The sequence below is a fragment of the Dipodomys merriami genome, unplaced genomic scaffold, assembly GCF_024711535.1.
Source record: "Dipodomys merriami isolate MVZ:Mamm:240054 unplaced genomic scaffold, mDipMer1.0.p SCAF_6, whole genome shotgun sequence".
NCBI classification, from domain to species: domain Eukaryota; kingdom Metazoa; phylum Chordata; class Mammalia; order Rodentia; family Heteromyidae; genus Dipodomys; species Dipodomys merriami.
The window spans coordinates 3,484,976-3,494,335 of NW_027206179.1; the positions used below are offsets into that span (position 1 = coordinate 3,484,976).

At 37.9% G+C, this 9,360-nt stretch overlaps 1 non-coding gene across 1 annotated transcript; it reads left to right on the forward strand.

Annotated features, from left to right (window-relative positions):
• The first annotated feature begins 2,059 nt into the window (after positions 1–2,059).
• LOC138814354 (small nucleolar RNA SNORD35) lies at positions 2,060–2,145 on the forward strand. The gene has a single exon (XR_011367942.1). It is a non-coding gene; the product is annotated as a small nucleolar RNA SNORD35 (small nucleolar RNA).
• Positions 2,146–9,360: the final 7,215 nt, after the last annotated feature.

Genomic DNA, 9,360 nt, shown 5'->3' on the forward strand with positions numbered 1-9,360 from the left:
CATATCTTTTCCTAATCAGGAAACAGTTATATACAATGATCCAATTATTAAAATGCATAGAAAATATTATCTTAATATGTAACATTTATTTTCCTACTCTTAGACTGAATGATTGAAAATCTGATTTTGAAATGTCACTTATTTTGTTAATGGATTTTCTTTAAATCAATATTCTCATTCTTTTCATTTTGTGAATTCTGGTTTCTTCTTTAAATAGGAATATGACACTTTTGAAAATAATTAAGATAGATATACTTCCTCCAACTTCTTTTCTAATGAGGATATACTAATATATATTAGATATATATATGTGTAATGCTAATATATATATTGCTTTGTACACAATATTTCACCCATAGCAATGTGTCTCATGCATATGAATATTCTAGACTTATTGATGATGCTAATTTATTGGCTCTTTCCTTGGGAATTCTGATTTTGTATATTTGAGATTGAGGCTGAGAATGTATGTATACTTTCTTAAGAAACCTCGTGTGAATCTGATATAGGTTGTCTAAAGATAATTTTAAAAAATGTCTAGACTTTATACTCTAGTTGTTATCAACACAATCTTCAAATTTTAATAAAGAATCAATTTGTTACTAAAAACAAAAGAACCAAGGATCTTTGCAAACCTGGTGCCCCAGGAAAGCTCCATCTCCTCCTCACAACTGACAAAACAGGAACTGGCCAGTACCAGGTTCTGTCCCTGAGGAAATGAGCAAGGAACCTACACCTGTCCTGGAGATACTCAAGTGAAGGAGGGAAAGGATGGGCTCATCATAGACTGTCATATGACCTTGGGAAAATCAATGCCCAGAGCTCACAATTGGCCAACTTGTGCATCTTGTTTGACCAAACCTCTAAGGACTTCCAAACATAAATGGAAGAAGAGAAGAAACAGGAACACCCACAATATTTGGGGGAGGGTTTTTTTAAGCTACTCTGGGAAAAAATAGTGTGTTTTTCCTTCCACTGCTTTATTTTCTGCTTACATTTTTAAAGATCCAGTGTATTTAATCTCTTCTTGTATTGGACTAAATTTCACATCATAAAAGTGTTAATGTTTTACAATGAGTTATGACAAAGTAAACTAGACCCAAGAATCAAAGGATCTGTTCTTAATTTGTCATGTACTTTCTAGATGACTCTATATTCTGTACCCCATATATGATGTGTAGACATGAATATCTGAGGGAAGCTAGGAGGAGGGCAAAGAACTATAGGAAAATGGGTGAATAAAGTAGGCAGAGGGGCTCATCAGCTGCACTGGTTATTGATGAAAGTGAACCAAGCAACTCATGAGTGATGATGGGAGGGAGGGAATGAGAGAGAACGAGGAAACAGCCGATACTAAGCAAAAGGAAAGAAATGTACATATCGTCCAATTTGGAAGAAACAGATTTATTGTTAAAGTCTATATAGTTCATAAGCTTTGTAGATCAAGACAATGACAAGATGAATTTTGAAAGTAAAAAGGTGTTAGTGACTTGAGCTAAGTATCACTATGCCACAATACTGTGAAATTTATGTATTTACTTAATCTCAATAAAGAAAATGTGTTACTGTTTTAAAATACTGACTAAAACCTTGAGTAATATGTATTAAATTTACACATTCTTGTGTAAATCTGTTATTAAATTCATTATGAATTTAAATATTATGCACATAATATTTTATTAAGTCAGACACCAGTGGCTCCCTTAGAAAGCTGGGATCTGAGGATCACAGATGCAAACTAGCCTGGACAGAAAAGCTTATGAGACTCCGTCTGTAACTTACAAGTTAAAATATGATACTAGAGGTATTTCTCAAATGGTAAAATGATACTTGTGAATAAGAAAGCCAAGAATGGGAGCTGGGGCCCTCAATTCCATGGTTGATACACACACTCACACAAACACACTCACAAACACACACACACACACACACACACACACACACACATACACACACATACCCATTTAACATATTGAAAATATAAATTGATTTTTAATTCCCTTTCTTCCCACCACCCAACTCTGAAAAACGTCAATCCTGTATTTAAACTTTAAAAAAATAAAAGTTATGTCTTTTCTCACCATGTTCTGTGAGTGCCACTGTGGGTAGTACCAATGATGACAAAGGCTCAGCAGATATGAAGAGAAAAAAAAGATGGGAGAGAGAAAAAGACATACAGAGAGAGAGAGAGAGAGAGAGAGAGAGAGAGAGAGAGAGAGAGAGAGAGAGAGAGAGAGAGAGAGAGAGAGAGAGAGAGAGAGAGAGAGACCCAATATATTAAAGTCACACAATCATTAAATGAAAACCAAGCTAATATGTGTGAGTAGAAAAAGAGAAGCTTACTCGGGCAGGTAAGAAACCCCAACAGAGAGAAGGGCCAGAACAGCAGGAATAGACTATGGGTCCTGCCCATGGCCCCTGGGCCTGCTGCTCAGGATCTGTGTGAGTTGGTGTTGCTGAACCCACGCACAGATACAGGCAAGACCCTGCAGTATTTCAGAGCCAGGTATAGCCCCTCATGGTCAAGACCCAGGTCTCCTTCCTGATGATGTTCAATGCCCCATTCCCAAGGGGATGTTGAGAGTATCCTTCCCCTTCCAGAGCAGGATCCTGAGCCCCAGCTTCCTGAGAGGGGCCAATCTATGTGCAGGAGCTGGGCATCTAGGACACACTGCTTGTCATGTCTTGGGATGGCTTGATGCACAGCACAAGGCCTTGTGCCCTAGTTGGTTAGCCTATAGGGGTGGATCTGGAATCTCCCAGAGGCAGAAGCCGAACTCCTGCTCTAACAGGTGGTGAACGGCTCATGGACCAACCAGACTGGAATATTGTGATCTGGAAATCTCTGGGTACCTTCCCAGGTGCATCTGGCAATGTACTGGTAGCTTCTACTAGCCAAAGGGATAGGAGTTAGATCTTAGAGAGCATCAAAAGAAAGAATATTGGCTTGAGGTTCACAGTTTTCTTATTTTTCTTCTCTTACTTTGCCACTTCTTGCCAATACTAACCCATTCAAACTCATATTTTCCTTCTTTTTGTTCCCAAAGATTCCTTTGCTAAAACAATTGTGGAGTGTGTGCTCAGATTTTCTACTTTATTATAGATATGGTTCAGATAGATAATGTGCAATTTGTTCTACATACATATTTTTCCCATTGTGGTTTTCTTTAAGGGACAAAGAAAACAAATAGCACCTATGATTAAATTTTCCTGGCTTTATTTCTTCAAAATTTAGGAATGAGACAAGGATGTCCACTCTCTCCACTAGTCTTCAACTTAGTATTGGAATGCCTAGCTGTGGCAATAAGACAAGATGCAAATATAAAGGGCATAGAATTTGGGAAAGATGAAGTATAACTCTACCTCTTTGCAGATGACATGATCTTGTATTTAAAGAAGCCCATGGACTACACTCCCAAATTACATGAGCTGATTGGAAACTTTGGCAAAACACCAGGATATAAAATTAACCCTCAGAAATCAATGGCTTTCCTGTATGCCATAATAAGAAGAGCGCCACTGAAATAAGGAAAGCAACCCCTCCTCTTTTTGTAGGTTTTTTATTGTAAAAATATTTTACAGAGGGGTTACAGTTATATGAACAATGTAATAAATACAATTCCTATGGAGCACTGTTGCCTCCTCCTCTGTTTTTCCCCTATCATCTCATCCCTCCCACCTCCAAAACTACTCCCCCCCCACCGCTGGAGTTGTAAAGTTTTTTTCAACAAAGTGTCTTGGACATCTCATTGATACAATGGGTCAACCTGTATCCCTATTTAAGCATTTTGTATTTTCCCTCCCCTCCTCAAATTTGAGAAATGTATATACAAGATGCAGGGCACTGACATCAAATAAGTGATAACAGGGGTTATACCGTGGGGGAGGAACATACAAAGAAAGAAAAAATCACATGGTACATTATAAATACATTAGAAACAATAGCAAGAAAAAAATATTTGTGTCCCTATCTTGGGGCCCATTTTGCTTAACATCATCTTATATGGTGATATGTACATTGCTTTTGACCTTTTCTACTTGTCCTAGACATGTAGTAGTTATTGCAAATAAGGGAAAGCATGGGACCTATGTTTCTTTGGGCCTGGCTTACTTCACTTAATATAATTTTTTCCAAGTCTTTCCATTTCCTAACCAATGGGACGATGTCATTCTTTCTGATGGAGGCATAGAATTCCATTGCATTTTCTTGATCCATTCTTCTACTTACGAGCATCTGGGTTGGTTCTATTTCTTAGCTATGGTTAAAAATGTTGCAATAAACATAGTTGTACTGGGAGCCCCAGTATGATCTTGTTTGTGATCATTTGGGCAAATGACCAAAAATGGGAATGCTGGGTTATAAGGCAGCTCTATGTGGAGTCTTTGAGGAACCTCCCTTTTGTAATAACACCACAAAAAATATAAATACTTAGTAGTTTACTAAAGAGGTGAATGACATGTATGAGGAACACTTTAAAAACCTGAAAACGGAAATGTAAGTGGAACTAAGCAAGTGGAAAAACCTCCCATGCTCCTGGATTGGGAAGATTAACATTGTGAAAAGGGCAATACTCCCAAAGGCTACCTACAATTTTAATGCCATACTTATCAATATTCCAACCTCATTCTTCAACGAAAGAGAAGAAATAATCCAAAAATTCAGATGGAACAATAGAAGACCAGAATATCAAAAACAATCCTTAGTAGAAAGAACAGAGCTGTAGGAATATCAATTCCAAATCTCAAACTCCACTACAAAGCCATAGTAGACAAAACAGCTTGTTACTGGCACAAGATCAGACCTAAGGACCAATGGAATTGGAATGCAGACCCAGAAATGAACCTACAGACCTATATCCACCTAATCTTGGACAGGATAGCTAAAAAATAAAATGGAAGAAAGACAGCCTTTTCAGTAAATGGTACTGGCCAAATTGGTTAAACACCAGTAGGAAACTGAAGCTATATCCGTATATATCACCCTGCCCCAGAATCAACTCCAAATGTATCAAAGACCTTGAAGTCAAAGCAGACATCATGAAAAAATTACAGGAAGGAATAGAAGAAACTCTTGAGCTCCTTGGCACAGGCAAAAATTTTCTTAATAGACACCCAGAAACACAACAAATCAAAGAAAGTTTGGACAAATGGCATTGTATGAAACTGCAGAGCTCAGCAAAGGACATAGCTAGCAAGATCAACAGAAAGCCCATGGACTAGGAGAAGATCCTCACTAGCCATAAAATGGAGAAGGCTCTCATATCTAAAATATACTTAGTACTCAAAAAATTAAATACCCCACAGCAAATCCTCAAATCAACAACTGCCCAATTAATAAGTAATCTAAGGTCTTAAAGAGAGAATTCTCTGAAGAGGAAATAAAAATGGCCATTATACACAGGAAGAAATGAACATCTTCTCCAGCCATAAAAGAAATGCAAATCAAGAAAACATTGAGATCCCACCTCACCCCAGATAGAAATGGTATAATCAAGAAAATCTAGTAACAACAGATGCTGAGGGCATGTGGCCAAAAAGAAATCCTTCTACACTGTTGGTGGGCATGTGAACTTGGGCAACCACTTTGGAAAGCAGCATGGAGATTCCTCAAAAGACTCCACATAGAGCTCCCCTATGATCCAGCAATCCCATTTTTGGCCATTTACCCAAATGATCACAAACAAGGTCATACCAAAGCTACCAGCACAACCATATTTATCTCAACATAGTTCACCATAGCTAAGATATGGAACCACCCCAGATCCCCAAAGTAGATGGATGGACCAAGAAAATGTGGTGTATATATATATATACACAATGGAATTCTATGCCTCAATCAGAAAGAATTACATTGTACCATTTGTTAGGAAATGGAAAAATTTGGACAAAATTTATGTTGTGAAGTAAGCCAGACCCAAAGAAACATACGTCCTATGGTTTCCCCTGTTTGCAATGACTACTACATGTCTAGGACAAGAAGAGAAGTTCAAAGGCTATGTACATATGATCATATGAGATGATGTGAAGTGAAATATACCCCAAGACAGGGACACAAATGTTTTTTTTTCTTTCTTGCTATTGTTTTTAATGTACTTATAATGCACTATGTGATTCCTTTGTTTCTTTTGTACGTTCTTCCCCCACGGCATAACCTCTGTTTTCACTGTATTTGACTGTAGTGTTCAGCATCTTGTGTACACATTTTTGTAATTTGGGGAGGGGAAGGGATAAGCAGAATACTTAAATTGGGATGTAGCAGAATGCTTAAATGGGGATGCATGTTGACCCATTGTGACGATGATATCTACAGGACACTATGTTGAAAATGAACTTTACAATGTTGGGGGCAAGTGGGGGGGAAGTTGGCAGGTGGTGAGGGAAGGAATGGTAGGTGAAAAACAAAGGAGGAAGTAACAATGATTGATAGGTATTGTACTCATTACCTTACTCATGCAAATCTAAACACTATGTACAGGATTTTACAATAAAATACACATAATTTTTTCCTGGCTTTGATTAGATATTTACTTCAATTTAAAACCTAAATTATATTGCTCAATTGCTTTTTTTTTGGTCAGTCAGAGGACTTGAACTCTGGGCCTAGGTGCTTTCCCTAAGCTCAAGGAGAGCACTCCACCAGTTGAACCACAGCACCACTTCAGGTTTTCTGAGTGGTTTATTGGAGATTAGAGTCTCAGGATGTTTCTTACCCAGGCCGGCTTTGAACCTCAATCCTCAGATCTCAGCCTCCTGAGTAGGTAGGATTATAAGCATGAGCCACAGGTGCCTGGCTATTGCTCAATTCTTTACTTGCTAAAACTTACCTAAAACTTGTTTTCCTTCAAATACTATCTGATGAAAGTTAGAAGAGTGATGTGTAAAGTGATGCAATTAGATGCATTTTGAAAACAGAAAAAGAAATGGTCTGAGATCCCTCAAGTTTGTTAAGTTTGGACTCAGTGCAACGTCAGTCTACATGTGATTCTCCTGTTCTCCCTATTTTAAAACCAAATTGCAAATATTCATTTACAGCCAGTTAGTCTAAGTTTAATTACTTTAGATTTTTTATTGTGAAAATACCGTACAGAGGGGTTACAATTACATGGGCAAGGTAATGAGTACATTTCTTATCAATCATTGTTTCCTCCTCCTTTGTTTCCCATTTAAAAAAATGTCATTTTGAGATCAAATGTTTCAAACAGTTAACTGAAAATTCAATTTTTAAACTCAGTAAGGAAGCCAGGATCCATTGACTCACGCTTGTAATCTTAGTTATTCAGGATGCTGAGACCTGAGCATCGGGGTTCAAAGCCAGCCCAGGCAGGAAAGTCCATGAGACTATTCTTTCTAATAAACCACCAGATAAGGGAAGGTGGCACTGTGGCTCAAGTGGGAGAGCAAGTTCATTGAGCTGAAGAGCTGAGGAACAGCCCCCAAGCTTAGAGTTCAAGCCCTGTTATGGGGTTTGGGGGAGGGGATTCCTCATTCCCCTTGGTGGGGATTTTATATTCCACTAGAGTCCACCACACAGAGACAGCCTCATGTAAAAAGATGAATTTATTGGGGAAGTGGCTAGGTGACTGGCCAGGGACTCAACATAGACTTGGGATCTGTGACTGGCCCTGAGCAGTTCTCAAGCTAGGATTTTTAAGGGGTAGATTACCTAGAGTTACATAGACTAGCCATGAAATGAAGGTTTGGCACATTTTCACTGGTTATAGTTAAATGACCTTTAAATTTATTTGTTCTTTATGGTAAATATCATATGTAATAACTTGCAATAGGCTGCCTATAGTGGGGTCACTGGGTGGTGGTCTTTAATTGGAGGTCTTAAGGCCACTTACTGAGGCAAGTAAGCAAGGTTACAGAAGCAAAACATAGCAAAACATATCCTTGAGTCACAGGAGCATAGGCAAAACATAATGTTGACTTGGCCACCATGACTAATACTATTAATGCTATTGATACTATTAAACATTATTTTTATTATGAACTCCTCGCTAATACAGCAAACAAATGTAGCTGGTGCTAAGCCTCATGGTTGTAGACAGACTTCGCAATGCTGCCAGCTTGGTAAACTTGAATTTGGGAGAGATGTTATTTGGTTTTTACAAAGGATGGAGAAGCAAAGGCTGACCAGTAGTCAGCTTATATCTGAGGTTTTTCTTTACCAATAGGTTTTTGTTATTTATTAATAGCAACTGAGATATTACAGCCTCATGACTGACCAAAAAAAAAAACCAACTCTGTAAGGAAATAACAAATGTAAAGGAAGAGGGAAGTTAGTAAATAAATCCATGAGAAAGAGAATTGAGGAAAAAAATTGTTTTCATTTGGATAAAAAAAGATTTGAGGAACAAAAATTGTCTTCACTGTTTCTAACCACAAAATGTTCAACTAGCACATGGTCTGAGTAGGTCTTGAGTGTCATAAAATAGAGCTTATTATAAAATAATTTGTATTAAATAATTTGGTTGATGATCAAGAGAATTAATAATTACAGATGCTGTGGGGATGTGGCCAAAAGGAATGTTATAACACTATTGACAAAAGATATAATACTACATGAACATTACACATACATACTAGTATGGGTATTTGTTATGTCTATGTTTACATATGGTGAGTGTTTCTTATGTCACTACTTAGAAGCTGAGATGCAGAACCAGGATCAGTTCCAATCAATACATGAATGGAAAAAGTAAATTGAGTCACACAAACACAATAATGTCTTGAGAATGCAATTATATATTTGAGTCAGGAATAGAGGAGGAAATGGAGATCATTATATTCAGGAAATCACCCTGACAAATGCAGCAGTGGTAGATACTGGACACCATGTGAAAAATGAAGTATACAACTGGTGGGTAGGGATGGGAGGGAAAAATTGGGTAACATTGTAAAAACAGAAATATACTCATTGCTGATTTACATAATGGTAATTCCTGTGTACATCACCTTTACAATAGGGACAGACAGATAGATGTATTATCACCCAACACAGACCCCCAGGATTTCTCTCATTTTTGAAATGTAGGGAGTAGAAGGCTCAAAGTATTAGAGTAGATATCCATGTCAATGAAGTAGAAATTGTAAGGTTCTCCAGAAAGGAAAACTGACCCATGGACCAGGTAGAAAAAGTACAGTGCCCATCCACAGGAGATGAAGGCACATGAAGAAGACAGAGGAAAAGGAAAAAGAAAAAGAGAGAGAAGGGAACTTTGACAGATCAGGACCAGAGTGGATACAGCAGTAACCTCAGAGTCTGGGGAACCTCTCACTGTCAGAGGGAGTTGTGACCAGGACAGTTCAGGAAGTGACCTCAGAGGATTAGGAAGTGACTTGAGTGTGTTGGGTCCT